Below are 20,208 nucleotides of genomic sequence, written 5' to 3'. Positions count from 1 at the left end.
TGCTAAGTTCCATCGCTGAAATTACCATGACTTAATATCCTCCTGTGAATAAGTATCTCCCTTGCAAAAATCTAATTACTTTTGGAAGTGCATTAACTCCTCCAGGTCACTAAAGTTCTCCTTAATGATCATTTCTAATCAGTAGTATTATTTTTTATTTAGGAGTCCTTTTTAGGATTTAATTTCCTAAAGTCTCCCATTTCTTCTTTTGATGTCATTTGTATGGGGAGAGATAAATATTTACAATATATTATGATAAATATAGTAACTTATATCTATTAATTAAAATCTTTAATTTTTTTTCTCTGTAGCTGTCATCAAAATTACCTGCATTCCATATTTGAATTTCAATTTCTCTGATACCTTTTTTAATATGAAAGTCTAGCTTTGAGTCTGAAACAACCCCTGCAAATATTATCTTAGAAACATGAAGACATGTGAGCACACTCTTAGGTACCTGAACTTGGGTGACTCAGTTCCTTGCACCCAACTTTGCTCCCAATGGCCCAGGTTAGGGGAATCGGAGTTGTACTAAGAAGCCCGTTAATATTGGCCACCAGAGGGCTCCCATATTCCTTCCAAATAGAAAAATACAAAATGCAACCAACAAAAGATCACCATCAAATAAAAAGGGTTGTAGGAATTTATAATACCGTTCTCTACAGAGGAGAACTGCCCCAAACCCCCACTGTGTTCTTCTACAAAATATTTTAAAGCAAACTTGAGGAGCTAAGCACTTTCAGTAGAACAAAGTGATTAACTTATGTGGATGATTTTGTTTTTCTTTCTGGAGACCACCATGCAGACTTAACATACTTAATACTGGGTGACTCCACTTAAAAATATTGTTATCAGTCAATTTGGCTATAAATCCATTGTGTGTTTTTGAAGATACAGAGTTGGCTGTAGGCACTGGAGTACATACAGGTTTTGCTCACACACTGGGTATATAGATTATCCTGAAATAAAACTCTGAGTGCTTTTGACAGTACACAGAACTTTAGAGAACAAATGGTGGGCATTAGTAGTAAGAGGAATAATGTCATGAGTTATGGGTGTTTCCCCCGGAGAGGGAGAAAACGATTGCTTCCCTTGAGGACTACGGGTTCTTGGCGAGTTGTGTTAGCCAAAAACCAGCCCCAGGAGCTGACGCTTGCCAGGATGACTCTCTGGGTTTCTAGAAGCACCAGAGGCATTTGTCATGTCTCTCTTTCGCTCTGGTCATGTTGTCCGACTCTGACAATCTAGATGCTGTCCATAGAGGTGATGTGTGCAGGCCCATTTCTGCATTCAGTAGCAGGATAGAGAGCAGAATCCACGGTTAATGGAAATGTTGCAGTCCACAGCCCAACAAACTTGGAAAACAGCATCTTTAGGGAAGCAGCATCTTTGAATGCAGGTGAAGCACTTGCCATGAGTCATCAGGCTGGTCTTCTCGGTGATGTTTTTTAAAAAAGCACAGTTCGTTTACTGTCAGTCGCTGAAAATGCGGTTTAGGCGTTCTAGCTTTTTCAGTTCCTTTTTTTTTTTCTAGAATACATTAGTTATTACTGCTGCACTTAAATGTGCATCAAAGAGAATAACAACGTGGAAGGCCTGATTAGCTCAATTATACACCCACACCTAGATGCTGTCTTTTTGACTGTAAGACTGAAATATTGTTGCAGAAGAAAATAAAACAATCTGTTCCCCCTCTTTTCCATTATGTTCTTCTGGTCTTGGAATTATTTTGATTTTTCTTTAGAGAAAGAGAATTTAAAAATAGAGCTAATTTTGGTTTATCTTGTACTTCTTGAAATAGTTTAAACAGGGCTATGAATTCTGTTTGAATCTGGGTTTTTGATGATCTTTCTCCAAGCAAGCTTTCTCTGAATTTTCCTCTTTTCTTTCCACAAGACAATAGTGATTAAAAAAATACTCTACTCCTCAGACTTAGATTACCATGTCTAAATGAGACATGGATATGGAAGTATCAGTGTGTAAAGTCTATTTTGGAAATTCAAGTAGAGTTAGTGGTATTTACGACCACACAGTAACCAGACTAGTCAAGCTTATCTCTATGATTCACCGGATTTGAGTTTGACTCCGGTTTCTGCTCAAGGAAACTCATAACATTTCAGCTGGTAATTAGCTGCATTTTGAGACCATTGCTAATCTCTGGTTCACAATAGGCATGAGCAAAAGAAAAGGTGAAGAATTTTTTGGGTAAACTAGATATCACAATAACCCACAGGCTAATTATCTCATGTTTTGTGTTCCTCATGGGAGTCTTTGAATTAAAAATCGAGGAAAAATTCTTCTGGGTTTAGATAGATTTCATTCAGGGAGGTCTTTGCTAATTGTCATATTACCTCTCAGTTTCTGTTATTTAGGGATAAAAATATCTGGAAATATTTTAATTACTATGTCCAAAGTGTTTCCCATAAACTGGCTGGTTCCTAGGTTTCCTGAATAATCACTTAATTGCTGAAATTCAGTATGTGTAGATAGTGGCCCAATTGCAGATATTTATTTTTTAGAAAGAAAGTTTGTTCCTCTCTAGACTATGTGAAATCAAATTGGCATAAAATGAACTTTGGCTCAGAAGCTTCTCCTGACATTTATTTGCAAGAGTTTCTGTGGCCAGTGTTCCTGGAGCCAAGGTGACAGGAAGCCTTGTTGGTCACCAGGGAGAAATGGGGCTTTTCTCTTCACTCATTCTGGGTGTGAGAAGAAAGGAACTACTTGTGGATATGCCAACCCCGATTTGCCTCTTTCTGCCCCTAGCAATACTTGATATTTACATTTCAGGCAAAAGATGAGAAAATTGAATTCCCAGCACACGGAGACAATGATCACAGAGAGAACCTGCATTGCCCAGCTCTTAAAACCTATACTAGTAGCTGTTTTGAACGCCACTAATGGTACCTAGAGGCCTTCTTTTCACAACCCATTGATGCATATCCTTATTTTCCCAGGATTTGGCGATCTCTTTAGCAGAAAATAAAATTTATACATTACCTTAGAACACTGGTGCTCAATCTTCGCTGCTCATGCCAGTCCCCTGGGAGTGCTTTTAATTCCTAAATTTCCGGCTGCATCCCCGACCAGCGAAATCAGAATGTCTGTGATTCGAATGAGGCATCAGGATTGTAAACTCCCGGGTGACCGCAGTATGGAGCCAACTTCGAGAATCACTATCTTGTCCACACTGTCAGTGTCCCTACATGATACCGTTACCATTCATCCAGACACGTGTAGTGGACAGGGATCTTAGTCCCAGGCTCGGATGTTCCAGAAACACAGGTTATGTCTTCACAACCTCATTTCATTTTGCTTATGAGTTGCGTACCAACTTCCGTAATTCAGCCTGTGTAGCAGAAAGTTGGTCTTGGCCCATTTAGGATTCTATCTTTTCCTAGGTTTGCAAGTAAACTCTAAGGGGCTTACATGGTACTAATATGTTTGCAGATGGGACTGGAAAGGAAGCTGTTCTGACTGCGGCTGAAATGCACACTGGCAGTGTCCCACAATGGACCATGGTCTGCTGGGTTTCCGCAGCACTGCCTTCCCAGCCCATTCTTTCTTTTTCCTTCTCCCGTGTCAGGTCCTGGTGTGGGGCACTGAGGGGAGCTGCCTGGAGTCTGCTTTGAAACATCACTAACACTTTCTCCTTCCTTTTCTCCCAGACTTGGGGAAATGGCCGTGCCTTTGCTGTTTCTAAGAGACTGATGTCACGTTCAATGAGGGTGTTAGGAAAGGAGCTTCCGGTCAGGAAAGCTAATGTCTCTTCTTCTTTTTTTTAATCGATATTTTAATTATTTTTTATTTTTATTATTTTTTAAAAGACTTTATTTATTTACTGAGCGAGAAAGAGAGGGAGAGGGAGCACTGTGAAGGGCAGAGGGAGAGGTAGAGAGAGAGAATTCTAAGCAGATTCCCCGCTAAGCACAGAGCCTGATGTGGGGCTCAATCTTAGCACCTGAGATCACGACCTGTGCTGAAATCAAGAGTCATATGCAACTGAACATTAAAATATATATACACAGGGTGCCTGGGTGGCTCAGTGGGTTAAGCCTCCGCCTTCGGCTCAGGTCACAATCTCAGGGTCCTGGCATCGAGCCCCGCATCAGGCTCTCCACTCAGCAGGGAGCCTGCTTCCCCCTCTCCCTCTGCCTACTTGTGATCTCTCTGTCAAATAAATAAAGAAAAATCTTTAAGATATATATATATATATACACACACATTGAAAAGTGTATTATATAACTATGTACACACACTGAAAAGTTAAAAAAAAGTCAGACCCTTAAATGACTGAGCTACCCAGGCACTCCCAATATCTCTTCTTCTTTAGGCAAAACCTGTGTTTCTTTTTAGTTTATAGGTTCTTCTTAGGAACCATGAAATGATACCCCTTGTCTTGAAGCAACCTTTTCAGCATGGGGATTGCTTGGTCAAAAATCATCATTAACAAGCACATTAACATAAACATTCAACTCCAAGTTATTTTGCTAGATAAATCTAATTTGTCTCTGTCTCCCTCAGGTAATTCTGTCATATGTCCAAACAGGGTGACTCACCTTCAGAATTGTATCAGGGGATGCCATCTCCTGCAGAAGGAGGCAGGCTTGTCTTAATCCTATCAGTGCTGCCTCTCTTGTCATTCAGAACCTCTCGTTAATTATTGGCTTAGATGAATTACTTCAATTTAGGGAGCATTTGAAGCCAATTTGGGGGGAGAAGGACAGTTTATTGATGAGTACTGTTGCTGAGGACATATTCTCAGTTTGTCTGACTTAGGAAACCTCCAAGTGGGTAGCACTTCGGTCTCAAGAAAATATGACTCTCCCTTACAAAGTCCAAGTCAAATAGTCATGGGTAGAATTTATGTTACTATTATTGTAACAAGAATATCCATTCATTGTGTGCCTACTAGTTGTCGCACTGTGTTCATACCTTATAAACACTGTCTGCTTAATTTGATAGTCTCCATTTTGCAGCTTAGAAAACTGTTCAATCCACTCGTTGGGTTCACGCAGCTAGTTAATTGCGGTTATGACTTGCTTCACTCTCTTAACAAGCATACTTGGACATACAGATTGAAGATAGTGTTTTTTCTTTTTTTCAAGGTTTTTAAAATTTTAATTCCAACTTGGTGACATGTACTGCTTTATTATTTTCAGGTGTATAGTAGAGTGATTTAACAAGAGATGGTTTAAATAAACCATAAAATAAAATAAACACATAAAATACGTGTAACACATAAAACACATAAAATACACATAAAATAAACACATGAAATGAAGTGATTTAATGATTTCCCATACATTAGGAAGACTTCTCTTCTTGATGTTTGAAACTGACTATTCTAATCCTTTCACCCATGCATATATTAAAAGATCCTCCTTTTCCTAGAAGGTAATAAACCTAGAAAATAAAATTAGTGACATATGCTAAAAATAAATATGTTCAGATTCATAATGGACTATCAAGAGAATCTTGGGAATATTTTGGGAATAAACCTTTTGAAGGTGATACGATAGATGCTACCCAGACCCCCATAAAAAATATCTTGATACCCCTATATCTGATACAGAGTACTGTGCTCAACGGAGCATGTTTTACCCAGACCTGCCTAATAAAAATATATGTAGTGATGGGTGTTTACTTGCACTGTCCAATATGGTATCCTACAGACCTCTCTCTCTCTTTCTCTCTCATTTTTTAAGAAAAGGAATAAATACAAGCTATGAAGTCAAATGAAAGTTTAATTCCTAGTAATAATCTGGGTAAACAACTCAGATTTTCCTTCCTAAATACAGTAAATACTAATATCTACTTCTGTGGTTACTTTTAGGACTAATGGGACGATCCTGGTAAAGCTTCTAGTAGCATCCTTGTGGTAAACCATCTCTTGATGATACTTTATGACAATGGTCATACTGATGCTAATGTGTGTCCATTTAGCAGAAGGGATGAAAGTGTCATCTGTGTCTCATGGGCTAAGTTGTGTATTTCCTCATCAATATAGGACTGTCCCATGAGTGTATGTCATGCATGTATACAGTGGTTTATGAGCATGGAGTAGTAAGTCATCTGTGAGCTCGTACATGTGCATTTTGAGATAAGGGTTGAACGATTAGGCTTATTTTACTAGGGATAGCATCAAAACCCAGCAAGAGAAGGATTGGCTACACCTCGCGTAGAACTGGCATTCAAGTTCTCCTGTTTTCATCTACTTTTCTCTCTGTCCTATCATATTGCCTCATGAAACACAATATGGAAGCCTTTAAGACTTGATGAAAACCACAAATGTTTTGGGGACTCCATTTAAACTTTCTGATATGAAAGAAGATAAGAATGTGTTAGAATCAGTGCTTTTAGTATGATCAGAATTTCAGGTGACATGATTTTTCAGAAACATCTTCTATTTTTTGGTAGACCATTAGCAGTGCTTTTTAGAAGACAGCATTAGCTTTGTTTCAATCTTACAATCAGAACGTTTCAGCTCAAGCTCTTGAAATGCACAGAATAGTGGCAAATGGTAGAGGAAACCCAGTGTTCCTCGGGGATAAAAATTAAAGCAGCAATCTTTTGGCCAGGAAACCCAGCCAAATCATGTGTCAGCTTCCATCTTGCCATTGTCATAGCTCCATGGAGGTGACGGCATCTAATTATGTTCTTAAAGGGTAATCACTGTCCCTTTCAGGATGTCCTGCTGACTCCATGGGGATGCTCGCAGGATGTGAGAGACATCACAAGGCTGACTCACTGGAACCAAGGGATTTAGCAAATGCAGGAAAGGAGAGCAAATTTAAGCTGAGAAGTAAGTGATTTGCTGAGAAGCCAGAGCAACAGAGAAAACCTTTCTTCGCAAGGGTGCCTGATGCATTTAAAACAGTTCTGGCTATTAGGAATGTTTTCCTTTTATTAAGCTCAAATATGCTTGTGTGATGAAGCTTTTACGTGGGACATTGATGGGGGTTTATTCAAGTCAGCAAGTATTTATTATCTACCATGGGCTCGTATCTTCTGTGTGTCACCTGCGTAGTTCTGCGTGCCGGGAACCAGTCAGGGCTCCTTGCTCTTGTGATGTGTGATTTAATGAACATAACAGAAAAGATTTGAGGAGCTTTAAACGCAGACATAGGAAGACATGGTTTTGTGTAGGCAGACAAGGGGGCAAAGCACAGCAGCAAAGAGGAGCCGTGACAGAAAGTCTTAGGGAAATGGAGCCACGTCTTCGAAGGAAAGAGCGGTTGGTTGTCCAGCGGCAGGCAACGTAGCGCTCGTGGGCACATCTCGATCCACAGTCGTTTCTCATCCAAAGATTTCCTGCAGGGGTTTCTTTTTTTCCCCTTGTGCAAATTAAATAAAAATAATGCTGCTTTATGAAAATCTGCTCCTTTACTGCCTTTCCTAGAATGTATCTGTTCTGTGAGACAAAAGTGATTGCTCACCCTGGTTCCTTTGCCCTTGAAATATTTGGTCCCACATCCAAGATTTTTTAGGGAATTGGTTTCAGGGCTGGAACTGTTTCAGTAATCTGCGAATGACCCTAAGTTACCTATTCATAGGAAGAGAAGGCCAGGGCTGGGTGGCAAACAAAGTCGCCTTTTCAGTCTTCCCATGACTTCCTCTCCTTGGCAGACCATCCCGGGTCCTCTCCGCGGGACCCCGGCTCCCTGCCTTTCTGGCCCATGACCTTGGTTGAGAAGATGGCCTGGAGGGCACAGCGTGCAACCCACGGCATTGGTAGCTGAAAGTGGTTTTGCTCGCTGGATGTCCAATTAATGAGGTTTTACTATCCAGATAGCATATACTGACAGAGTACTGAGTACCTTTAACGACCTCGAACCTTCTGCTCCGGAGGAATGCTAACCCAAGTCTGCTTGTTTTTCCTGTTAGGAAACCAGAGACCTGTTATTAATGCAAACGACTTCTCAAATGTCAAAAATGAAACACTTTGCTTTTTCACAGGAGGAGTATGTGTCGTTCGCGTTCAGGGTCACTTATTTTTATTCTCTTGATGGCACTTTGAACTTAAATGGCTGTGCACCAGGCGCCTCTTAGAGCATCTGTGGATGTCAGAGAAAATAAAGCCATGTGCTCGTGTGTGGCTGCATGATAGAGATCTTCAGCGCTGTCCCAGCACCAGTGTGCGTCAGTTCCCGTGATTCAGGACCAGCTTGTGGGAGGGACAGCCATTCCCCACCTCCAGTGAGCAATTGCTGCGGGACGATGATGACTTTCCCCCAAGCTTTCCTCCCTGCTCCTCAGACCGGTCTGTGTGGTGGAGGTGAGATGCGAGGGCTGAGAATTATAGACTGTGGCCAAATGAGTCGTTACTCCCTGGTCCGGTGTGGGCGAGAGGGGGGAGAAGGTGACAGAACCATTTTTACCGCAGTTAAATGTGATTAATCTATGCCTTTCTAATGAGATTAAGGGGGGGGGGGACAAAAACCTATTTTCAGTGGTTTTTTTTTTTTTTTTTTTGCCAGCTCTCCTCTACTCTGGAGTTAATTTAACACATTTGGCAGAAGCTATAGAGCAGGAAACAATTGCTCTCTTGTTGGAAATTATCCCAATTAAGAGCATAGCCTGTCTTTAAAACAAAATAAATAAATTAAAAAAAAACACCAAGCCACAATATCATCGATGATACGCTTTAGATTGTATATAATCATCTCACATTGCCCAGCATGATTTACTTAAAAAAAAAAAAAAATTTATTTTAGCAGGGAAGGGGCAGAGAGAGAGAATCTTTCAAGCAGACTCCCTGCTGAGCATGAAGCCTGACAGAGGGTTCGATCTCACGACCCACCACACATGAGATCACAACTCGAGCCAGAACCAGGAGTCAGATGCTTAAGCCACTGGACCACCCAGGTGCCCCATGATTTACTTTTTATAAAGGAAATAATTCAGTTCTCTTATTGGTGAGAGATACAGATGGATTGGAAGAGTCAGTGGTTTCTCACTCATTCTTTTTCCAGTGATTTTTCAACAAAAATCTTAAAATACGGCACTAGAGCTTGATACCTAAAGTAGGGAATGTCAAAGAAAGGAAGCCCTCTCATGTTTGGAAAGGATGTTGATAGTCATTAGGCCAACTGATTTAGTCATATAGTTATCACCACTGATGTGATTTTACATGTGTTCGTGTAATTACTTGATTGATATCTGTCATCTCTACTGAAGTATGAAGTATTGAAGACATGACTCAGAGATGTATGGGCTCCCCACCTCTTTCAGAGCATCTAACACTGCCCGTGGTGCAGACTTGGCTCTCTTCTTCAGTGCCTGTTGAATTAAAGAATGAAAGAATGAATGAACTACCTGTGATTAGAGTTCCACACATTTCTTTTAAAAATGCTTGTCTAAATGTTTTGAACACCTCTAGCCATAGAGAAGACCTTTCTTCGCAAGGTTACCCAATGCATTTTAAAGTTTTGGCTGTTAGAAAGTTTTTTTCTTTTACTAAGCTGAAATATGTTCATAAAAAGACTTTACTATTCAAAAATAGAATCGGATGCTGTGTAGAGTGGAATGACTTGTCGTAAGGGATGGTCTTCTTTATGTCATTTATGTTCCAGTCAATGTGCCCTTATAGTTTGTTATTCCTTCCCTTCATCTAAGCATTGTTCAAAAAGCTTATTTACTATTAATTAGTTAGCTAGAACAGTTTTAAGAAAGGATTTTGTTGGGGAAAAAAAATACACGTACTATATAAAAGTCAGTTGGGGTCATCCTGTCCATTATGTTAAAATGATACTGACTCAAACTTACATTTTCTTAAGCTTCTTCTCCTACCTCTTTTCCTGGACACCTTATTTTGTCCTGAGGCTATTCTGCCAATACAGTGGTTCCTAGTTTAATATCTGGGAAAAAAATTAGGTCTCTTTCTTATTCTTCCATCATTCCAAGCATATTTAAGTTCTGTTTGATTTTCAAAGTATTAAGCATTCTAAGAATATGTGTCACTTCTTTAGAAGGCAGAGATGGCTGCAATCTGCTGGGTTTCACTTGTGTTATTTCTATTTACTCTATTAAGAGAGGTGATATGTGCACACATGAAAACGTGCTCGTCCATACAACGTGGGGGGCTTGGGGGGTAGGAAAAGAATAAATGAAACAAGATGGGATCGGGAGGGAGACAAACCATAAGAGACTCTTAATGTCACAAAACAAACTGAGGGTTGCTGGGGGAAGGGGGGTAGGGAGAGGGGGGTGGGGTTATGGACATTGGGGAGGGTATGTGCTATGGTGAGTGCTGTGAAGTGTGTAAACCTGGCGATTCACAGACCTGTACCCCTGGGGCTAATAATACATTATATGTTTATAAAAAAATTAAAAAATTTAAAAAAAAGTGCTCATCATATGACATTAAAACTTTACAGATAAAGCTAAAGACCTCTTTAAATAGTAATACCTCATTCTATTTTCCATCCCAGAAATAAACTAATATCAACTTCATGTTTAGTCTTCCAGCTGTTGATATATAAATTAAGTATATAATTTATAAAAATTATAGAAATTATATATAAATTATATATAACTTATATAAATATATAAAACTATATATATAACATATATAATTATTTGATTTATGGGTTATTTTGTATTATATACATACATATGCATACACATACATTTATATGTATATGTGTGTATATATACACACATGGATACACACATGTTTATGTATATGTACATATATCTGTGTTTGTATACACACACACACACATGCACACACACGTAAGCAATAGAAGCCAACTCTTTCTAACTAAATTCACTAATCAACTAAGATTTTTTGAGTGCCTACTATGTAGTAGGTACTGTTCTAGGGACTGGATTATAGCAATGAATCAAGTCCCTGCTCTCATAAACTTATATTCTAGATTAGGAGGGGAAAGAATAAATAAGAAATCAAGTAAAGTAATTTCAGAGAGTGAGCTATGAGAAATTTTACGAAAGAGATGTGACTGTGGCAGGAAAACCTACTTCTGAGTGACTGATCAGGGCAGGTTTCTCGGAGGTGATGCCATTTTTACTGGAAAATAAATTGTAAAAATGAGCCAAGTATGCTAAGATCTGTGGAAGGAGTAGTGCAGGCAAAAAGAACAATGAAATTGGAGAACCCCATGCATGCGTAACTTGGAGTGTTTGAGGAGTAGAAAGAAGGACAAGAGGGCAGGAGCAAAGGAGAGTTAGTAGAATAGGAAATCAGAAGCTGGCAGAGCCCAGTCGCCTCCGTCTAGACAGGAAATTTGTGTCACATCACAAGAATAATGGGAAGCTATTAAAGGATTTTAAGCAAGAGTGTGTTTTGGGATCTGATTTGTTTTAAATTTATCACTCTGGCTTTGGTGTAGAGGAAGGGATCTATGAAGTGAGAGATAAGAATGAATTGTTCTTTCTTATTTGTCAAAAATCAATCGACCATATATTTGTGGGTTTATTTCAAGACTTTTATGCTGCTTCATTGATCTCTGTTTCTTTCCTTTCACCAACACCACACTATTTGGTTAAGATACCTTTATAGTAAATGTCAAAATTATTAAATGTAATTTATCCTGGTGGTATTTTTCAATTTTCAGTGTATGCGTGTTTAGTATTTCATGGTTTTGGATACTATTTTAAATGGATTGTATTACTGATTTCATTTTCCGATATGTAGTTGCTAGTATATGGAAATATATTTGATTTTTGTGCATTGAGTGTTATCCTGCAAATGTGCTAAATTCACTTCCTTTGGGAGTTTTTGTTTGTTTGTTTGTTGTTTTTTAAGTGGAAGATTCTCAAGTTGTCTGCAAAAAGATAGTTTTCAATTTCACTTACCTATCTGGAAGCTTTTTAATCCTTTTTCTTGCCTCATTACACTGGCTGGGACCCCAGCATATGTTGAACTGAAGTGGAGAATAGGTGTTCCTGCCTTGTTCTTTATGTTAGGAACGCTGCACCATGATGTATTGTGTTAGCTGCAGGGTTTTGTAGATGACCTATAGCACACTTAGAATCTTCCCTTCTGTTACTATGATCTTGAGAGTTTTTATCACAAGTACATGTTGGATTTTTGTCAAATGATCTTTCTGCATGTACTGTGATGGTATATGTTTGTTTTTCCTTTATTCTGTCAACATGGTGAATTATCTAGTTTTATTTCTGAGTATTCCTGGGATAAGCCTCAGTTTATTATGATGTATTACTCTCTTAAAATATGTATAGATTCAATCTGTTAATATTTTTTCATGAATTATTAGTCTGCAGTTTTTTTGTTCTTGTATCTTTGGCATTGTTATCAATGTTGCTGGCCTCATAAAATCAGTTATTAAGTATTTTTTCCTCCTCTATAAATCTGAAAGAATTTGTATAGGAGCCTTACTTCTTTAATCTTTGATAGAATTCACCAATAAAGCCACTTGGTCTAGTGTTTCCTTCATGCAGAAGTCTTTAATTATAACTGTAGTGTTTTTAGCAGATACAGAAAATGTATTAAGATTTTTCCCCTTTTGTCAGATTTTGTTATTTCTGTCTTCCAATGAACCCATCCATTTCATCTATATTTTCGATTTTGGACACAGCTGTTCATAATCTCTTATTTTCCTTTTCAACATTTAAGGAATCTGTAGTTATGCTAACTATAATTCTAACATTCTAATTTGCATATTCTTTTATTTTTAAGTGTGTATGTTGTTTATCAGACAATTTCGTTGATCTTTCCAAAAAACTAGCTTTTGGTTTCACTGATTTTCTCTATAGTTGGTTTTTTAAAATTTCATTTGTTTTTAGCTCTTATATTTATTAATTTATCTGTGCTACTTTTCACTCTTCCTAGCTTCCTAAGAGAAATCTTCATTATATCATTGATTTTAGAATTTTATTTTGTTTTGTAATCATTATTTTGCTTCAAATATTTCCAATTTCTTTGTGATTTCTCATTTGACCCCATGGTTTGCTTAGAAATAAATTGTTTCTTTTTCAGATACTAAATGTATACCATGAACATTCTCTGATATTGTTAAGTAGTTTCTTTTAATTTTTTAATTTTAATTTTTACTTTTTAGAAGATTTTATTTATTTGCAAGAGAGCTCACAATTGAGGGAATGGGGCAAAGAGAGAGGGAGAAGCTGACTCTTTACTGAGTAGGGAGTCCAACGTGAAGCTCCATCCCAGGACCCTGAGATCATGACCTGAGCCAAAGTCAGATGTTTAACTGACTGAACCACCCAGGTGCCCTTATGTAGTTTTTCAAATGGAAACAACAGGGGCACCTGGTTGGCTCAGTTAGTTAAATGTCTGCCTTTGGCTTGGGTCATAATGCCAGGGTGCTAGGACCTAGTCTCATCATGTCAGGCTCCCTGACAAGAGAGCCTGCTTCTCTCTCTGCTTACTGTTCCCTCATGCTTATGTGCTCTCTCTGTCAAATAAATAAATAAATAAATAAAAATCTTTAAAAAAAAGAAAAAACAGAAGCTGGATCTCTATGAAAGTAACAAAGATATTCTGAACTTAAAAGTTATAGGAAAAGCAATTTTCTATAAAAATCGAGGCCAAATCTTACAGTAAGATATTACAGAACAAAGGAAAATAAGGAGACAAATAACATCCCTAGATGTAATTAAGAACAGGTCAAATGGAAGAGATCGAAATTGTGACTTTGTATTTCAAGACTAAGACATTAAGAAAGTAATGCAAAACATAATATCATAAAACAGAAGTAGGAAGCCAAGAAGATATGTGCTAAGACACAGGGGAAAATAGAAATGAAAAAAAAAAAAAATTCAGAAATGAAGACTTAACTGGTAGAACTACAAGAGCAAATAAGCACATGGATAATGTCCTAAGAGAAACCTGAGGCAAAAAGTAGGAACATTTTGAAATTGGGTAAGAAATGAAGAAAGAGATAAAAATAATTTGAGAGGAAGTGATAAATACTGAAGAAAGGTAAAGAAGTTCTAAAATATTGATAATAGGAACCCCTAAAGAAGAAAATGAAAGCAAGGGACAGAACAGATTCTGAAAAGTGTAAATCAAGGAAAAGTTTCTGCACTGTACAAAAGAAAGAAAAGGATTTAAAATATATATGGAAGCTTTGTGCAGTGGCAGTATTGTAGCCAATGAGGTTTATCCGAGGCGTGATTATTGCTAATTAAAATATATATGGAAAGAACATACCAAGTATCTGAGATTATTGACTCAAATCAATGAAGACCAAGATATGTTTTAATATAACTACTGAAATGCTGAAGAAAAAGAAAATTCTTTGGGCATCTAGGAAAAAAAAGTGACATAAGGAAATGAAAATATGATTATTATCAGAATTTTGACAGCTGTGTTTTATTATAGAAGAGAATAAGTTAATATAGTTAAGATAATCAAGGAAAGAACATGGCTGGCAGTAATTTTATACCCAGCAAAACTGACTTTCTGATATCAAAGGAACAGACTGTTCTATATGAGCAAAAATTTGTTCTCAGTAATACTTGAGTAATCTGAAAAAGAATGAACCTACGACAACCAAAAAACAGGAATGAAAATTGACAGATGGTGAGCTTTAAATTTATAGTTACTTATGTTGGACAAATCTTATTGCTATATTAAGACTTAGTGTAGAAATATGACTAAAGGAAGCTCACAGGAAAAGAGTATGATATGTAATGGCTATATATTTAGACATTGTATTGTTAGAGAATCAAATGGCATTTATTTTTTGTAGACTATTCTTAAAGAGTAATTTCAGTGATATTAGTAATTATCTTCCTGCTTTTTGGAATTACTTTCCAAGCATAATGGAATTCCACGTATCAGGGTTATCTTTCTTCTCCTTGTTTTCACACAGGGTTTCATTTAGATAGGTTCTCCCCTAAGATTGTTTTTGCCACTAATTCCTTCCTTCCAGAACCTTTCCTTTTGAGGAGAACCTCCAAAACCGGAACTGAAAGTAAAGTTTATTTATACTGATGTACACTCCGAGGACCTTTTCCTTGTAATAGAAATTAATATTATTTTTATTTCACATCTTGGTATTTTTAATATTTCATTTAAAATTATTTGTATATGTTTGATAATTTCATATGTAGCTCCCAGTTTACAAATAATTTAACACAAGAATGGAGATTAATTTATTCTCTAAATTTCAGCTAATCTGTAACTCAGCATACATGATGAATATTCATGAGCTGTGTGATTTCACGAATGCTGTTGAGCAACTCTTCAGAAATTAGGCATGAGTCCTTGGAATATACTGATGAAATTTTGACTCATTAAGGTAGTTTGTGACCTAAAAACACATATCTGGAACATGTTGTATGTGAGCAGCAATAGTTCCCAGTGAGCTCTTCTTTGACCAATCATCTACTCCAAGTTCTTGAAGGGCAAACCACATATATGTTGGTGTTTGGTTGTGCCTGAGCCCAGGTCAAAATAATGACTAAGAAAAGTAAAGTCAGGTGTTTGGAAGCACCCTGAAGATTTCTTTTTCTTCTTTCTTTTGTTCATTTTATTGTTGTTGTTTTGTTTGTTTGTTTGTTTGTTTTCAGTGTTGGAACAACTAGAAGAGTCCCAATCCATTCTAGAAAGATTTTATTACAGGAAAATTCTGTTGAGTTTCAAGACTTTGGGAGGCAAATAGGATAAATTTAAATGATGGCCAAGATAATTAAATTCGACTGAAGTATCTGAACTATATTTTTAGCTTTAATTGTTAATTTAAAAAAAAACTTATACTAGTTTGTTTAAATTGGAGCTCTTTAATGTTACTTCACACAATTAAAAAGTAACTAAAAGAGTTTAGGAAACATAAATAATTGCTAACATGGTAAAATGTCAGGGCTTGATATTTCTGCTACTTCACTGCTAGACTAAAATTCCTTCTTGTAGCTTAAACTTCAATGTTAACTTTCATAATCATTACTGTTCACTTATTCAGTTGTTAAGTATTTACCCAGGTCCTCCTATTTTTGGGGGGGGGGGTAGATACTATGTTGCTTTTTAAGTTTTATTGAGATACAATTGGCATATAATATATCAGTTTCAGGTGTGAAACATAATGATTCAATATATGTATGTATTACAAAATTATCACCACAGTAAGTCTAGTTAACAGATACTGTGCTGTTTTAAAGCAATAGACTGAAAAGAATAAAAATTACCCATCAATATTATGCGAAGTCAAGCTCATTGGGTGCGTTTTCACAAAATTGAAAGGGTGAGATGTACTGAAAAAGAGGGATTGTTTTTGTCTGCAGTGCCCATTTACTTTGTAGTTTTGCTGAATATGTACCTTATCTATTAAGTAATTTAGGCACTTTGTTAGTGTTTGAACTTTTCTTGAAGGTTTTATACTTTTTAATTTGCTCTCAAAGATTCAAGACAAAGTATACATTTGAAAATAAGTTATACACCTCCAATTAAAGAACTAGTCTTTTCAAATTAACTCCTGGAAGTAAGCTGTTTATTTGAAGACATGTTAACTTTTTAAAAAATGGTTTGGATGCCATTAAGTGCATTTTTTTAAAAAGATTTTATTGATTTATTTGACAGAGATCAGAAGTAGGCAGAGAGGCAGGCGGGGGGGGGGGGGGGGGAGCAGGCTCCCCGCTGAGCAGAGAGCCCAATTCAGGGCTCTATCCCAGGACCCTGGGATCATGACCTGAGCTGAAGGCAGAGGCTTTAACACTGAGCCACCCAGGCGCCCCAAGTGCATTTTTAAAAACAAAAGGTAATAAGCACAAAAAATCATTTGCAGTAATTCTCTACTTATCTAAGAAGCTAATTTCTATTTTAAGAACATACAGAGTAAATATTCATGTTATCTGACAAGTGGTGTGTTTATTCATGTCAAATTAAAAATCATCAAGTTCACCATTGTTCTGCTTAATAGATGCTTAGCTATATTTTAATGGATTCCAAGTATATCCTTATGTATATTTTTGGAATTCAGTGTCAGTATATTTTAGGCTGATTGCATATTAATCATTCCTTCTCTCTAAATTGTCAGTGCTATAGATTACAAACGGCATCCCTGTTGTAGATTTTCAAAGTAGTGTAGCTCCTTAGAAAGTCCTTTTCCATTCCTGGCACTTAAGATTAGGTAGAGGAAAAGAAAGTACTTGAACATATGAAATTTTTCCCTGAATATGAAGTTATTAAGTGAGAACATATTGATGTAAAAACAGTTTCAAACTGTTACCTTGCAAAATGTTTTGCTTTCTGTAATACTGTTTTCATAAAGTGGAAAGATTGATCAAAATAATGAATCTAAATAATAGTGTTTCACTATCAAAAGGATGATTATAGTTATCAGAGGAAGTCTAGAAATATTAGGTCTTAACTCCTAACATTAGGTCCAATTTTTATTACATGGTTATTTGAAGATATATAATTAAAGTAACCTAGGACAATTTGGAATAGAAAATAAAAAAACTCCTTTTAGAAGCAGTATTAACAATACATAATTGAGGTACCATATTCTCACTGACTGTGTATTAATACCAACATTCAGTTGGTATTCAGCCAGAGCTGAATAACCATCATCATAAAACAAATGCCTAAAATTACAAGAATCAATCTAAAACTGACTACAATTAAAATGATATTAATTTTAATTATGAAAAGTTTTAGTGGTCAAATTTTAAAAGACATCCTGTTCAAATTAATTTAGTTTGAACTTTTAGACTCTTTCCAAAGATCCATGAACTGCCGTGAAAATCATGACTAGAGACATTTTCCTTAACTTGCTTGACTTGCTGGAATCTAGGTTAACTTAGAGCATGTCTCTGTGGAAACTAAACATTATCTGGGTCTAGACTCATTCCTTAAGAATAATTTGACAGCTCTCTTGAGCACCTGAGATCTATCCAGAATGGAAAAGAAATTGACAAAATTGTCATAATCTTCACAAACAAGAGCAAGCAAGAATAAACAGAACACAAACAAGAATAAAAACAAAACGTTCTAAACTCTCTAAAGACAATTTCATTTTTCAAAACTGAAGTAGAGAAAATTACAAAAACATTTTCCTTGGGAGATTTCCCAATTCAAAGCCCTTCTTCATAATCATGCTTTTAAAGTTCAACCTGAATCGTTTCATATGACTCTTAGGAGATATAAATCAGACATTGACAGTAGGCTTACTTTGTATTGGGATAGAGTTTCCAAAGGGTGTTTTTCATATTAGTTCTGTATTTTAGCTTCTTGATACAGATTTTGCATTTGGCCTTCAGTTTATTCCCTTGTTCTTAAGTGTGGATATCTGGGGAAAGTCGGTGATCCTAAATTTAGAAAGATTTAGCCTGAGCAAATAATCGGAAGATAAAGCCGTATTTCCTCTAAGATCAATATTAACTGCCCTTCCTTCCCCAATGTCAGGATTACTACTAGTACAAGGTTGCATTTTTATTTTTTGAACTTCTAGACCATGCAGTTTCCAGTAAAGAAAATACACAAAAAGATATCCTTTTTCTCTAGCAGAGCAATCAAGGTAAGATTATATAACACAATTTCTAAACAGACATAATTTTAAAGTAACTGGTCATGGAATATGTGCATTCCTGAAAGTTATGTTAGAAAGGGATAAAATTGAGAGTGATTGTTGAAGGAAAGAAGTGTGGTAGGAAAGACAAGATCCTGGATATTGGGTTTGAATCAAATTGTATGATTTGAGAGAAGCCAGCTGATTTCCCTGAGTCTACATGTTAGCATTCTTCTTCTCAGTTCACAAGGTTGTAAATAATTCATTGTGTTAATGAATGGGAAGGACCTAGTATAGGGCCTGGTATATAACAGGTAGTCAGTGAAAAATTAGCGTTCTCCTTTCTTACCCCCCCCCTTTTTTTTTAACCTTTTCTGCCTCATGAATATTTCTAAATAAATTGATAGGAACCCTCTATTATTTTCCTATATGGTCATTCACTAGCAAAATCATCTTAAACACAGAGGATGACTTCTGGTCACATTAACTTATTGTAATCTTGTGTTAAGAGTTCCCTAAAAATTGCTTAGGACAAATGATATTTGTGCATATTTAAGAAACCAACGGCATTTAAACTTTTAATTTATAAACCTTTCTTTATCTCCATCACCTATGAAGGTGGATTTTTTTTTCTATGATGAACATAATCTACATTTCCAGCACATTATTTCCTAATGTGCTAATTTAGCATCTAGTGTTTTTTCTCCCTACTGTGATTACGCGTATTACTGGGATGGTGAGCAGATAAAGATGACAGTGTTAAAGTCGTATCTCCTTGTTGCATTCCATGATCAGTCTCCTGAAATATGTGACATTCATAATATTCTAGTCAAATTGAACATAAACCGCCCTGACTACAGAAAAATTATAGCAGCTCTGACTGCTGGAAAGCACATCTTGGAAGTCAGGGATTGGCTTTCCATGCTGTTCTATCTCTTTATTTGAAAAGAACAATAAGAACTGAAACAAATTTTGGCCAAGTAACTTAGGCAGTATTTAAAATAGAATATGTATCTTAAGGGATAGAACTATATTAGATTAAAATTATATATATAGCTTAATCTTTAGAGATATGTGACATTTCAAGCAAAAGCTTCAAGTTCAGCCATTAGGACTAACAGTATGTGACAATATGGGGATGTGGCTGCTATGGTGTGACTTTGGCAAAAATTAAGTTGAAACGGAAGAATTAATTTTGACAGCTGGGCAATTTATTTCATTCAGCATGCAGTAATGTGATAATCTCACTGAATTTCTAGATTCAAGGTTGATTCCATGATTCTAGTTAGACAAAACTATTGATTTTAAAGCATACGTATTTTTCATATAAAACGGTAGTCTTTCTCTCCTTCCTGAGAGAATCAAAATTGTCTTTTGGAGCACAATCTATTAAATTAGTATAATCAATTCCAGACATTTTACCTTAGAGTGGTCTCTAAATGTAGTCTATATCTTCATTTGAAAAAGAAGTAAGAGATTCTATAAGATTGTTTGCATGAGGAGCAGTTGAGTTTTATTCATAATTATCTATAGTTGGTTAGTTGGAGCTTAATCAAAAAAGAATTATGCAACACTTTCATAAGGGTTTATTAATTTCATGTCAAACTTTGGCTACAGAGACAGAAACTATATTTGAACCATGCTTTAAAATCTCATATGAATTGAAGTGTATTATTAATATCTGTGCAAACCATATACCATAATTTTATCAGTGTTTGAATGAATAAGGGTCATTTGCAAGAGTCATTTGAAG

The 20,208-nt window shown here is 36.4% G+C and overlaps 1 protein-coding gene and 1 pseudogene across 1 annotated transcript in view; both read left to right on the top strand.

Moving 5' to 3' along the window:
* ITGBL1 (integrin subunit beta like 1) overlaps nucleotides 1–20,208 on the top strand; it is a 212,384-nt gene that overhangs the window by 51,766 nt on the left and 140,410 nt on the right. The window lies entirely within an intron of this gene.
* Nucleotides 14,072–14,233, top strand: LOC116881356 (annotated as a pseudogene).

Source organism: Lontra canadensis, unplaced genomic scaffold (genome assembly GCF_010015895.1).
Source record: "Lontra canadensis isolate GAN:19392208 unplaced genomic scaffold, GSC_riverotter_1.0 scaffold73, whole genome shotgun sequence".
Taxonomy (NCBI): Eukaryota; Metazoa; Chordata; class Mammalia; order Carnivora; family Mustelidae; genus Lontra; species Lontra canadensis.
The sequence above is the reverse complement of the archived record's forward strand: the minus strand, read 5'-3'. Positions and strand labels throughout refer to the sequence as shown.